Source organism: Ylistrum balloti, unplaced genomic scaffold (genome assembly GCF_031769215.1).
Source record: "Ylistrum balloti isolate Yb309-2 unplaced genomic scaffold, AGI_CSIRO_Ybal_v1 Utg371560, whole genome shotgun sequence".
Lineage (NCBI taxonomy): Eukaryota > Metazoa > Mollusca > Bivalvia > Pectinida > Pectinidae > Ylistrum > Ylistrum balloti.
Genome location: NW_026782802.1, coordinates 13,551 through 29,577, shown reverse-complemented (window position 1 = coordinate 29,577; position 16,027 = coordinate 13,551).

Here is a 16,027-nt window from a genome sequence, read left to right as displayed (position 1 = left end):
AAAAAGCACAGGTCATTACCGATATCCAGCGTTTATAATCACGTCTAAGTTACTGATAAGTGCTTACAAGTATCCTGACTACTACATTCGATTAAAACAAATTTTCACAATATTAACGTTTCCAAATATTTATTATTATCGATATGACAACAAAAGTAGAATATCATTGAAGAAACAGAAACTTAATTTAATTTGTGTCGAGAAAAGTTTTGCTTAATAAGTGTGAAGCAATAGTGGAAATGTGGATATTTGACACTGTTGAGATTTACTTGTATTGGCCCTTACCCTGATTGCACATGTTTCCCATCCATCCCTCTGTACATCCAGGTGAAGTACAAATACCGTTCATCCTATTACAGCCAAGTTTAGCACAATAACAGGTCTTACTACAGTCTCGCCCAAACTTCTGGAATTCACATTCTGTAAACATACAAAACACGCGCAATAGCTTGTTAATAAGTCAACATTATTTCTGCTAGTATTCTAATGTTTGCATAAAATATGCTTTATATTCTTCCACTTAAATATTGCCTTTCACATCTATTTTGGTAGCCAATTTAGAAAATGCGTATATCACAATGAAATGAAACACTACTTTTCAAAAATAGAAAATAACACTTTTATTGGGACTCATTGTTTTGCTCTATTGTATCGATCTATAAATTTGTATCGGAGGGGTGTTAGTCACTTGTGTGTATAATTTTCGAATTAAAAAGACAACGAGGTTTACCATAACCTGCATGCAACATTTAATTCATTCGAACAATGATACGGATCAGAATATACATTTCATGTACTTGGCATTATTCTTAATTATCTTATATATCTGATATAATGAATGTATTGAATTATTCGGACAGTTCCCCTCCCGATCTAGATTTTGACTTTTCTTTTGATGTTTGTCAGTCGCCTCCTATATTCAAAATTGAGGCCCATATCATCACTTACGAATTCGATAGGGACAAAACAGTTGTGTGAGGCTGTTCATTTTGTGACTCTACGGTATCTAAGTTTTAATTTGTATTACAGAGTGCTGTTGACCTATGTGTCTTTTCTATAATTCTTAAGACAACGAATTAAAATGTTTATCTTAATAAGTAGTGTGGTTTACTCTAATGATGCATAGGAAATGTCAAAACTTACTCCAATGTTAAATTCATTAGACTTCGATGCGAAATATCAGGTTGTTTTACCATTTGCTTAGTGGATAGTAAGCTTGTTTTTTATGCATAACTGGATGATTAGTCATGAATTTTGGTTTTAGATCGAGTGTTAAAACGACAAAATTAATTATATAATATCCAGTGTATGCATAACAAACAAGCTTACTATAACACACTATCCTATACCAAAACAATTTGGTCTAAAAACCTGCTTAATTTAGTTCGAAATGGCCCCTCACATTGTCTTAGCCAATTAAATCGCTCCTTTCAACTATTGATGACGCAGAAACTCTGTCCACTTTCAAGACAAGTTGTCATTTGTTTCGGGTTAAAGTATAAAGTGTTGCTTACATTGATTCCTGATATATACCTTTAACCCCGACATGTCTGTCTGTGGTAAAGGTATTTATTCACAAAGTAGATCGATTAAACAGCAGTGTGGAGAAACATCGACAAAAGATCATGACAGAAAACTCATCCGAAATTGTCAGTACGTTTCTTTCAAATGGAAATTGCGACTTATATGCCATTCTGTAAAGAATTATCCAGTAAAGGTAGAAGACAATTCTATGTGATATGATTTCACTTCGTTGTGATATTATCAACTGAAATTGATTTCTGGATTGAGGTTATCGCCTATTGTAACGTTTATTGCCCTTATCGACATTCTGACATTAGCCTCACCTACTCACCAGAAGCAGAGAAAAGTGTATCAGAGTATGCCACAAAGATTAATAGAATAATCACCTACCCTGAGGGTGTGATAGAGAAATCTCCAACCCGAGGGGTGATTTTTGTTGTTGTCTAACCCCGAGGGTTGGAGATTTCTATGTCACATCCTCTGAGGGTAGGGGTTGATTATTTTTCTCCCACCCCATTATTTCTGCCACGACTAAAAAAAAATCGCACGGTAAAAGTGTCTGAATGGCACATGAATATCACCATTCACGATTCCAAAATTCTACATTCTTCCGCGAGAGCAAAATGACAGACTACAAACGCAATATGAATGACCATTAGAAATATTTATTCTTTGGAAATCAAATATTTTAATTAGAGATAGATACATAGAAATACTTGTATTGAACAACATTTAACTCTGTATCATTTATTAAGGTAGGGTAGGCTTGCCGCGATGTCATGGACAAAAAGGGGATTTCCCAGTTTATAATGACGTCAATTGTTTATGCGCGCGAAAAATTGCAATGGTGTGAGTGTCACGCGTGTGTTCATTCAAAATCAGAGTCATAGATGATCCTCCGACGTTTATTTGTGTTCACTGGACAAGGATTGTAATAGTTAATGTTAACTGTGATGTTACAGTCGCGCATTACGGAACCTGCAAACAAAGCATCCACTCGTCGGTTTGAGTAAGTTGTGATAGCCGACTGAGGTCACCGAGTGCAGTCATGTGGGATAGATTTATCCTCCATGGGTGTTCCACATGGGACATGTCTATCCTACATGGGCAGAGGTGGAAGAATATCAATATCCCCTTCCCATTCAATAACATATTTTAGTAATTCGTTATAACAAATTTCCTCAATGTTGATGTCGGCATTCTGCCTTAATCGGAAACATGACCGCAATCTTTTGGGTAGGGTCAGAAATCATGAGTATATTGTGGATTAGATGATGAAAATAATCCAATGAAAAAGAATGCGTTACATAACCATTATTTCATATTCATAAGCATATCATAACTGGTGATTTAAGCATTATCCAAATTTTAAGCCTACGAGAGCAGCTTTTTCATGAAGGTTCCAAATTGTCATGAAATCCTTTCCTTCAATTAAAATATGAAAACAATGCCAGAGAGTAAGGGGAACGGGAGCATGCTGTTTTGGATTTATTTTCTATTCGGTCCAACATCCTTAAAAGAAAAAAAACCCAAAACCGGAAATGAAAATAAAACAGCATTCCACGAACTTGATGTTAATTTTACACTTCAAGATCAACATGAAAAGGTATGTTATTGTGTCTGCAGACAAGGCGAACAATAAATGTATCCTTGTCTGTAGACATTATTATACTTCATGTATACACAAAGAACTAGACTGTCTTGATAACGAAGAAATCCTTACTATACAATATTTAATCATTTCAAAGAAGAAACACTTACTAAACATGTTTCAGTATTATGATAATTCAGATTGCATTCCTCCATTTCCTCTTATGAGACATTCAGCCCCAGAGATGTTAGATCAACCCTTTATACAAACCTTAGCAGCCGCCTCTTAGACGTCAAAATTTAGATCGTTAGCATTGTTTGGCTCTACTGTACCTAATTCTAAATTTGTATTTAAAAGATGTTATTTATTTGCTTTTAGTCCTGCAATCGTCGATATTTGATATCGCCGCCCTAGAAGGCCAAGACCTATCTACATAATAGATTCCTTATCACTCAAGGGTAGGTAAGACCGAATTGTGACAAAATCACTGCCAAGCGCCTGTCATTCCTTTGGTAAAAATGAATTTTAAAGACTTTGCTCTACTTCCCTTATTGGGTCTAGCTTTCCTGCCTCTTTGGTCGAAGTCTCAGTTTGTACAAAATTGAGTCCCCGTCACCAAAGATGACACCAACCATTTGAGTCTTTGTCATTTCAAGGATGTAATGTAAAGAACCATATGGCGTATTAGAGAGCATTAAACAAGTCAAACTTCAATCCATAATGATATATTATATTCCCCCAAATGTCCCTGTAATACCTATCAGCATGCTACTCTCATACTCTGTGTCGCGAAATTGCGAGTAGAAGACATCCTGCATGAAAATCTTGAAACAAGTAACAGGCCTTTTGATTTCGAATCAACTGCGACATATAAGCATTAGGAATAAAGATGCAGGTATGTCGCTATCCAAGGATGGGAAAAAACAATCATAATAATTTGAAATTGAAATCATCGCGCTTATCATATAACTTGGTGGAAAGCTGACCCTATTTGTTTCATTATGGAAATTATCGAGGTAACCAGAACCTGTTTTTCGTCCTTTGTGTTTCAACTGAGATGATATATATGATGAGCATGACTCATAAATTTCTTGTTTCCAAAGACATGACATCATTTACATATTTGGAAAGGAAATTGAAGGACTTTGCAAGATTAATGCGGCCATGAGTAGGGTCAGTTTGCTTCTGTAGATATGTCAAAAGTCTGTTGGAAGATATTATTACCAAACTGTGCGGAGATCTTATGAACCTGAAATTGGATGAAATTATTTATGTTTCAATATAACTTATATCTTCTTTGAATGGAACGTATCTTTTCTTAGGAAATTCCCTTCAGAAAAATGTTCCTTGAAATCCTCATAACAATCAATTCTACTTCTTAAGCGACCAATATCATAATAAGGATACAACCTTGATTATCAATGTTCTAAAAAGAAGGTTTGGTTGGACTAAACAGCTAAATGGACGAGCAATAAAACGTTGTTAAATATTCTAATAAACACAGTCAATTCACCTTTCAAAACACAAAGCAAATCTGATGCATGAGGAATCATATTAAGGAGTTCCAAACGATTTATTCAGTCTTGGGCATGAAGGCGCTTTACAAGTGACCATTTGTAAACTGAAATTAATATCATTTATATTTGAAACATTGATCCTTGCGAAAAAAAATAAGTACAATTAAGAGCAACAGTTTACTCTCACTTTATTTCTTTCATAGCATATATTTCGAGTTGAATTCTAAGGTGAGATAGCATTTATCAGTTTTGTGTTTTGCTACCTAGTTCCTGGAGTATCTCTTCAAGTATATTCATGATGTCAAGAAGATACTGCCGTCTCAGTTGACATTTCAGAAACGTTCAGTTACTGCGTTCAATATTTGTATCGTTTTAACAGCTTTTTAATTCGTACTGTCGGATTTAAATACAACACCTACTGATGGTTTTTAATCCCAAACATTTAAATATATCTAATCTTAGAGAAAACATCAAGAACGTAATAATCAAAATACAAACTCAAATTTTAAAAAAACTAGAGGAAAAGCGTGAACAGAAAAAAATTTACACGGAGAATTCTGAAAAAGTCAAACGATAATAAAACTAGTGTTTTCGAAGAATAGGCGTCTTCTGTTTCATCGACGACACTCAATGTTATGTTCTCAAATGACAACACGGTATACAGCAATGTAATCAACAAGCAAACTAACTGGCATAACTCAAACACAGCTTCCCATCACACAAAGAAATGGAATATTTCTCAATGAGATCACTTTCACGACTACTTTTCCATAAGTTGCATCAACCTGCATCATTTGAAACCCTGTGTTACAAGTTTGTTCGTCATTTGACGACTTCTTAAAAATCGTGATAATAGAAACAGGTCCTTAAATATCGAATCAACTGCGACAAGATGGATTGGGGTTGCAGAAATGTTTAATTTAGAAGTGGAAATTTCATAATAGGTTTGTTGAAAGCTGTCAATGTTAGGTTGAAGGAAAAGATGTGCATAAATAGCTGTTGTAGAGATTTTCTCTTCAGGCGTACTTCGAATGAAGAAAAATATTATCTTTTTAATAGCACAACGCAGCATTGATGAAAAGAAATATCACTGAGAGCGACAGGGATTCGTTTTATTAGCCGTAAAGTGTAAAATATTTGTGTAGATTTTAAATTTGCCAAGAAATCAGCCAAAACCAATCTAGTTAAGACCCCAGCATAAAATATGTGTTAACAGCCTACAGACCTGTATATCCGTTTAATATTCCTTAAAAATATATGATCCCGTTAGTGACTGAGTTTCGGATTCCCCTATATGCTGTATTTAGACATTTTGATTTTGTATTGGTCGCGGCCGTGCGAAAGATATTTAAAGGATTCCACTAGTTTTATCAGTCATTCGAAAGCATTCGAAAATGTTACAAAACAGCAAAAACCTATCAATCCTGTGCAATGTGACAAACATATGTGATACACAGGTAACCATATCAAAAATTGTATTAGGATTTATAAGGATTTCAATTTTTCCGTTACACGTTGACATTATATCAAAACAAGTAAGATGAATTACACAATAAGATTTGTATACAATTGTTGTGCAATGTTTCATGCACTCAGTTACATGATTCATTACCTTGGCTACATGTGTTACCCATCCATCCTTCCTTACAGCCAGGTGAAGTGCATACACCGTTCGTCCTATTACAGTCAGAGTTAGCACAATGGCAGGTCTGGTTACAGTCTCGGCCAAACGTATAATTGGCACACTCTAAAGGGTAAACATCACAATGTTAATTTGAGGTTTTGTTGAATTAAACAATAATTTATTTACATTTCAATCGTTACAAAACGTTTGCATGTTTCTGCGTTTTATATGAAAAATTATTAACATCAAATACACAAAAGCGTGATTTAATGAAAACTAGACGCAGTAACCTGTTGGCGAAAACATACTCATTAAAGACACATGTTTCTCATATTTTTGATAGAAGTCAACGTGTTTAAAGGTATAGGTTTTTGTTTACCGAAAATAAAACTGTCGCACGATCAAAGCCAAATTTAGGGTCAATTAACAAGGAAAACAGAATTCGAAAGTATAATGAAGAAAATGGTAACTTCTGTGAGTTTACCTAATGAAAAGAGGTTCACAAATACTACAGAGAAAAACACATGAATAACACAATGACTTTCAACAACGTTCTTGACAATACCCAATTATATATTACTGACCGTAAGTTACCGTGAGCTATAACCATTACAGAGTTTTCAAAGATATTAACAAACAGTCCCTCTAACAGCACAGGGATTATCCTTTCTTCCAATATAGCAATTATATTATCAGAGTGAGTTTCTCCACCGACATGGCGAACAACCCAATTAAGGGAAACTTGTGATATAATTAAACCGTTCAAAATATCTGACTGGGATAGGTCTGAGTCGAAAGAATGCTTTGATTTGGTATATGATTCTCAACATATCCTGAGTTACTCCATGTTACGAGTAGAGGACTCGACTCATCATTTGTGATTAAGTGCGAGAAAGTTTAAAGACACAATTTTATATCAAACCAGCATATGTAATGTTTTAATTTTGTAAATAATACGCGTTTGCAAATGTTATGATCGAGGCTCCTCGAGTACAACAGATACTTGCACTAACAATGATATGTGCCTATGATTTCGTCACTTTAAATTTATATATGAACAATCTACCTTTGTCACAAGAAGTACCCATCCAGTCAGCAGTACATCCCGGGACAAAACACGTTCCCGTCGTTTGGTTACAGTCAGATAAGGCACAGTGGCAACTCTGGCTACAGTTCTGTCCAAATTTACCTTTCTCACAGGCTGTAAAATGAACATTATTGATGTGATATTAAAGGGATTGTTATTGACTATATGTCTTTTGATGAGATTTTTATCTCATGCCGCCATTCCTGAACGACACCTATCACGTCCATGTAACCATTGTTCAGTAAAACCCCTGCATTTATATCTATAAATTTATGCATGCTCCACGTAAAACTGGACAATTAATTGAATTGATTGAGGTCATCCTTAAAATAAATTACATTATCAAACATCACACGTATTACATGAAAATTATAAAAACAAAATGAAAAATACGATTTGGTCAAATAATACAAGAATGTGTAGAAACAGATGACAGTTTCCATATATATGCGTAGGAAATTAATGAATTTATAGTACTTTCTTCAAGACTAAGTACCTGAAATTCATATGGACATTTACTAGCGTTAAGGATATTGAAAACTTGTTTCAGCCTTAGATAAAAATCATGAATTCCCCTATTTGAGCTCCTTCGAGTATAACTATCAACAACAGCAGTATATGGTGATTTCAAATAGGAGCAAAAAGCATTTTAAAACTCAGGAAATTCTAGCTCATTGTGTGATATTTATTCATAACGGCATATCACAACGACTGGTATCAATATATCAAACTGAAATTGACGTTAATAAATAAGAAAGGTGTGTACCATAGGAGAATAATTTCTTTCTATTGTTTTCGTGCGCACGACAAACCATGTTACAGTTCAATTCAGAATAAGTACAAACCTCCAAGTACCTGTACTTCGCATAGTTCAATGACTGCATCTGTCTCCGAATAATGCATAACATTCGGCGGTTCGTAGTCAGCAGGACGTTTGTTGAAGAATATGACGTATCGACCTGAGACTGGACATGGTAGTGACTGAATGTAGGAGGGCAGACCGGGTCCGTGATCATGGTAACATAAATAGTCTTGACTCAGCGCATGGGAGGTAGTATAGGAACTGTTTGATATATAGAGGTAAAAACCGGACATTCGGTTGGTGTCTGAAACAGAGTAAAATATCTTAAATTGGCACAAACAAAACAGTATATGAAACAGGAATTATATTATTTTCTCTCACGTTATATATAGATACAATTGTCTGATGACTGTATACAACAAACATACATGCAATGCATACATCCATAATAGGTGAACGTTTATGAAGAATTCGTTGGAGACGTGTTACATGAACAAAATTCTGTCAAACATAATATTCTGAAAAAATAAAATTAATCATCGTTTTAGCTGTAGGGATCCAATCAGAGTTCTGTTATATTGATTATTTACTTGATCATTAATCTACATGTTTCAGCATTAATATTGTTATTTTAAAATTCTTAATGTTTGTCTATTTCTACGACCGCAGATAAAGCATATTAATTCCATTTCTAATAATTCCGGAGTAAACTATTAAATCGGTATAAGCTGTAACTTGATTCGAAATGTTTAATGCAATGTTTGCACTGCCAAATTAGATCATTATCAAGAGAGTTATTTGTATATCTATTGTGGAGTTACAACACATGATAAAGGAGTAGTTGCCCTGTTAGATGTTGCAGCCGTTTGACTATATGGTTATGATACTTACATTGTTGTCTGTATATTATATTGATAGTCCCGATCCTTTTGACTCCTCCAAGATCGACTTCCCACCAGGCCTTATCATGTCCTGTTGCCTCTGTATGTGAACAGCTTCCCTGATGTGCTACATCCGCGGTAATAATTCCGTCAACAGCTTTCTCTGATGAATAGCCACTAAAAGTACTACTCTGAGAGGTGTTTTTATTATGTGCTAGATCCCGGTCATCTGCGAAAAATAATGATTAATGAAAGTTTTTACACTTTCACACGGAATACCGAAGATGGGATTGAAAAAGTTTTCACAATTTTTGTTTCATTTGTTTTATTAATCATAGTTAAAACCAAAGCTGGCACTCAAAGGTATATTCATTTGAAGGGTCGTTTACACGGGGTTAGTTTTCACCTATGACTGATGACGTATAATGGATATGATCACCAAAAGTAGATTGCAATGTTTTATCGTCGCATAGAACCTACGGATAATTCGAGGAAAGGCGCTGTTATCTCATGTGTTGCTCGAAGATGATTTTGATCCCCATCTACCACCGTTGTGTGTGCTTGTTTGTTATCCTGTTGAAAATAGCGCTATTGCCCTGGCATGTTCAGAATGCAAGAAACACTGATCTTAATAGGCTTTCGTCACCATGTTGCTGACAAAATCGGGACTTAAGACTTATTTGAAAACAGAACATTGTTTCATTGACGTAAGGCCTTTGGTCCACAGTAGAAACGCCGATCTTTCACTTGGAATGTTTTCAACTTGTTGCGGACTTTCTTGTGGCCAACACAAATTACTTTTACAACTGTATTAATAGTAAGCAACGATTAACCCTTTCAGTCGTTTTGCGCTTTGGGGACGGTTGGTTGTCGATATATATTTATTTTAAGATATCTAACAACTTCAAATAGACTGCTTTGTCACTCGAGGGTTTTCAGATGGGATCAATAGTTACACTTTGCATAACCACTCCCCTCCGTACACTATTTGTATCAACCGATGCATAATGGCACAGTTGATATATAGCAGGTATTAGGGAATTATACGTCTTGAAAATCTAAGACGCATGTGTTGCATGATTTTTATTAAATCGAAGCGAATAATTAATCTAGCCGCAGAAGATTTCATCTTTCAAGCTTAAAAATCAATGTCATTTGTTTTTATTGATTCACTAAGAAAAGAGCACTATCACTCTTTCTTGTTGAGTATACAGCACGACGAGAATGATAGCAATATGTTGTTTACTAAACAACAAGAAAAAGTATAAAGCTCTGAAGTTAACATTATTCCTTTAATTTAATACTTTCAAACACATCAATAAATCGATATGAACAATGATGAAATGACGACACATGCAATTATCTAGATCAAATGTTTTATCATGAAACAAGTGCACAGCGTCACATAACATTATTTGTGCAAAATATGTTTACAAGACATGAGACGGTGCAAAACAAGCGGAGAAAAAATGACTTGTATAGGACTAAAACTAGGTATGAGAGTCCATGAAGCGTTAACAGATATTCAAATTCAGCATCTGCAACAAGCATTTAGCAGAAACCATTTTCTAATGCGCAAAACATTTACATTCAACTCAATAAAAACGTGTTCGGAAACATTATGTACGGACGCCCTGTTTCAATGTTCCTATCTTTCATCAATAGGTGTATACTCAATAGAGGGCAACTGAATTATATGTTATAAAATCGCTCATTATTTTCAACCTACGTGGTCCTAGAACACAGCTGCGTCCCGACCATACGGACTGACATCCTCCTCCATTACAGACCCCTGTATCTATATCACAGGCTCCTCCCGAGTTACAGTAACATCGAAGACTGCATGATAGTCCCATCCAACCAGTCTGACACTCGGTGACGTCACACTGTCCCGTGTCAGGGTTACACCCACCAGTCTGACAGTGACAGGTGTCACGACACTTAAACCCGAACCTTCCGGTGGGACATCCTAAAACAAATGACGGAACCCCCTTTTGTGTAGAGTATATATAAATAGAATGGAAGCATTGAACTTTACTAGATACAATGTATGCTTTAGGGAAAATAATATAATAATGACTACCAACGGTATTTGCTTTAGTATATTAAACAACAATATTGGATATCGTTGTGTGCGAATTTCAAATCGATATACAAGAACATTGTTTGTTTGAGAGCAGAGAAATTATCCTTTTATTAAGGATGAATTTCCTTTAATGATTAGTACTGACGACATTAAATAATTACAATCGTTAAACTGGGTTACAGTATTCTACTCTGTACTATATATGCTGATACAGGTAGCTAATTGCTTCCTTTACACATCATATTTGTTCCTTATACATATTGCACAGAAAAGCAGTATGCTGCTGAAATATATGTGAAATAAATGTTTGGTAAATGCCGTTATGAGATGTAGACAACTAGAGGGTAAAACAAAGATCACACTCAAAGAAACTGATTGTTATATAATTAACATTTAGAAATAGACAAAACGATTAATCGATCCAAGATGTCAGGAAAACTCTTAAAGCAATATTCTTATTAGAAATCATGAAACGAAAGTCAAACATTTACAAAGACTAACGTGGAGACAAAGTGTACAATAGACTAAGTCAAGTCATTCCGTTTCCTTGATAACGATTGTAAAAATCGCCTGTATGAAGGCAGCGATTACCGAGCAATGTGATAGCATTACACGTATGATTACACGGTGTTAAATGAAGGCCGCCATTGCTGAAAATCTTGTCTTTTATCAAATTCGCAATATTTTCACGTGGCGTCAATATAATTTTCGTGTTCATACCTATGTACTTTGGGGTAAAGCATCGGATTAGGTCATTCCAGTATTAATCACAACTGTATTTTCTGCGAAGAATTGACAATCAACTTTGAATTTTGAAATTGAATAAATTCGCAGAAATAGACTCATGCAACGGCTAATGAGAGACTGAGAGAAGATTGTATCCTCAGAGGGTTTGAATTGATAATTGGTGACAGATATTTGGCTCCTGGAACTGTATGGTTTTAACACTTTACAATTTAGGTAATTCGGGTTTGGACTGGTGTAAAATGTCGAGGTTAGTTGAACGTATAAACTTCCGGTTGTTGACTTCTGTATGAAATCGCAAATCACTATGTATCCTTGAATGTTGTTATCTCTAATTTTTTCATCCCACCCTGATACGCGCTCGATACCTGTCAGAGGTATTTTTTTCGCAAAATGGTTTTTATTTATAGCCAGGTAAAATCAATTTTCTCTATCGAGTTAGAGACAACGAGAAGGAGGGAGGAAATTAAGGGGATATTTTTCAATTTTTTACCCATCTTGGGACATTGCCATCTGCCATGTTATCTAAAATATCTCATAAAAATATCCATCCATATACCGACGTTAATCTGACTCATAGAGATATGGCAATTAATCAGTTGTTAGACAAAAGTAAAGACAACATCCATGATCCATGGTAGAAATAGGCATTGAACTGTCCTGTACTTATTATTCTTTCTGTTTTGTTAAAATTCATAGAACCTCCATTGCATCTACTTAACATTATTAGAAATCAAAGACACGACAGAATCGTCTACATCAGCTGCTCATTTCAAATTTTATTTGATTTCATTTTCCCTTTATGAGTGTTCTGTTCCTTGATACCAAACTGCTCCCCAACCTATGGTGTTTGGATGTCGCAGTTGCTTCGATATTTAAATTTTCGTGCAGGGTATCGAGAGGTTTTAATTATGGGAAATTTTTACGGCCGTCATAGTGATCTCATTGACAAATTGTATATTTGGTGGTGCTACATCGAGCTGGTCGATGTTTTTGATGCTGTTTAGTTTTCCTGTTGGTTGGTTACGTTGCGCTTTAGCTAACAACAGTAATTATAATAGCCCTAGTTAAATGTCACATGCAGCTAATCACAGCAAGTACAACCTCGTGAAATTAAGTTAAATAATCTTAAAACTGTAGTTGTTTTTGCTTGAATATTGATGAAAGTCATTAGCTGAACAAAATCATCATAGTGAATAGTTGAGGTTATAGTAGATTAGGAGCAAATGTTCAGCTGAACAACCGCGCTGAGATTGTTAAAATTTTGGTATACTCTTGTTAGAAAGGTACACTTACCATAGACTTGGACGCCACATAGTTCAATATATGCGTCTTCGTTCGTTCTGCTGTTGTAGAACACGACGTATCTCCCAGCAACCTGACACTGTCGTGACTGATTATACGTTGGTATTCTGGAATCAGCGTCATGGTAACACAAATAGCCTAACTGTTCATTGATAAACCCATCAGACAGTGTCATATCTGTGTTGTTTGTTACATACAGACTGTAGCCTTCAAGATGGTGTGTATCTGAAAAATCATTTCAAAATGGTACATTTTAAACATTGTAGTTCACACAATCCAACACAAGATTAAGTCTATTAATGTTAACAAGTATTTATGTTTTATACATGTCATTTCATCCTCATGGTATGTCATTAATCTTATACTGGTTTTCCTTCTATAACAATTCCAAAGGTAACGAAAAATCGTTTAATCTTGCTACCTAAGCAGTCACTTAGTAGTTTTCAATCAAATTTAGAAACAACGAAATTTTAAGGCTTTTGATTTAATAAAATAACTATCGAAAATTTGAGAGAAATATCATGTTATACTGTTTTTCATTCTTAAACATTACCAAAGGCATTAAAAAACAATTTTACTAGCAGAGATAATGAAAGAAAGGAGATTTCAAAAACAGACACTTGTGGTATTTATCTTATATTCCTTCACTTCATTTGTATTAAATAACAGCAATATAGATTTTATTTTGTTGATGAGAGGTTGATGTTGTTGATGTAGTGACGTATCTTTGTTTCCAGAAGGTACAGCATAGGTAGGTCTGTAACAAAATCGACTCAAACATTGACGACAATATTATTCGCATGTGCTAATATTTAACATTCTGTTCTTTTTATCGTACAATGTTTGCACTTCACATGTCATTTACGTTTCTGATCGAAGTGACAGAGCAGATGTCGCAAAGACGTAAGAAAGGAAATGTAAGGAAGTAAAGCTTCAGTACCAAACACTTCTATTCAACTCACATATTCCATGCTATTTGTACATGCGTGAATATATATAAGCATTACCGTGACTGGTTATACAATTAACGAATTCGGAATCGACAAAGAGTTTAATTTTTTTTAAATGGTATCGGAATTCACATACGATCATAATGTAAACAAAATAGGTGTATCTCCTTTTCATGAGAACTACAGAATATCTGAAATATGGTAAAAACATATCAACTTCACTTATTGTTTATTCATATGTCTTTTGGGTATGACAGAAAATTAGTATAAGACTACAAAATGCCTCGAAATAAAAAAAACTTTGAAATTTGCTTTCATGTAATGCTCTGTAAGTTATTGAAAACCTCAGTAAACCTCAGCATTTCAAGGGTTTGTTCCCAAGTTTTGTTATTTCGACAGATAACGTTAAATATGTAACCGTTGAATTGGTTACTTACATTGTGTAATCTTAATGACACTTATATCACACGACAAAAAACAAACACTTCTTACATAGTTGGAATGTTATTTATCGCATCATTGAATGAATGAAATATATTCGTAATTACGTTTTTGTTGCGTTGGGAGAGTTTCATTGATCACATCGAACATACTTGTTCAATAGTACGCCCATGGAATTTAAGAAATGTATTGAAGCCTATTGACTGTGTAAGTTCGTGACGGTAAACCACTGGCACTAGAAACCACCAACATGTAGATAAACACAGATGAATAGCATGTTTATACTTAGATTTATAAATATCTAGATGCATTCACTGCGATAACTTACAGTCATGTCTATACGTGATGTTAATCATCTGTATCCTATAACTCTGTCCCAGGTCAACCTTCCACCAGGCTTGTTGCTGACCTGTACCTGTGTGAGAACAGTGTCCGGAGGTAACATCTCTGCCGAGGATACCGTCCACAGCTCTACCAGCATTGAAACTATCGAAGGTTGTGCTTTGTTTAGCGGTTTTATTTAAAGCCAAATCTCCTGAAAAAGTTAATAGTTTATCGAGATAAAAGTTGACTGCCGATTGCACGATGTCACGAAAGACACAAATCAGAAGGTGGGATAAATCATTGTATGCCAGTGCGGCAAGGGGAGTCTGCTTTGTATGTACCTAATGAAGTAAGTAAGTTGTTATGTAACTTCCAAGGATGAGAGAAGACTGATATACTGTTACTGAGGAGGGGATACTGATATTCTAATGCTGAGGATGAGAGACTGATATGTTGCTCCTGAGAAATGGAGTAAGGTATGTCACTAAAGTGAAGGGGAGTCTGGTAGGCTGCTACTGAGGAAGGGAGCCTGATATGTTGCAATTGACAAACGAAGCCTAGTAAGTTAATATCGAAGAGGGAGGGAAGTTTGGTATGCTACTACTGAGAATGGGAATCTGATATGTTTCTACTGAGGAAGCGATTTTGACATGATACTGATGAAAAAGGGAGACTGATTTATCAAAAGAATGTGTTATGTAACTGCTGAGGAGGGAGTCCGGTACGTTACTACTAAAGAAGGGAGACTTGTTTACTATCGCAAAGAAAGAAATTCCGGTTCGATATCACTGAAGATAAGAGACATGTATATTATCACTAAGAAAGAACATGTGGTATGCTGCTACTGAGGAGAGGGTCATGTTTGATATCTCAAAGAATGAAAACATGATATGCTGCCACTGAGGAAAGGAATCTTGTATGTTACTTATGAATACTTTCTTCATCCGCCTTGCCTACATGTATATCATGTTACTTACGTGAAGTGTCCACAATGTATGGTCCAGCACAAAGCAGAAGAAAAGTTAGGAAATATCCACTTGTATCTATATTGATTAATTCCATTACGTTCTGCAGGCAATCTGAGAGTTATTACATTGACTCGTAACGACGTTACTTTTTCACACAAGGAAGTTTTATTTCTCATAATGCCT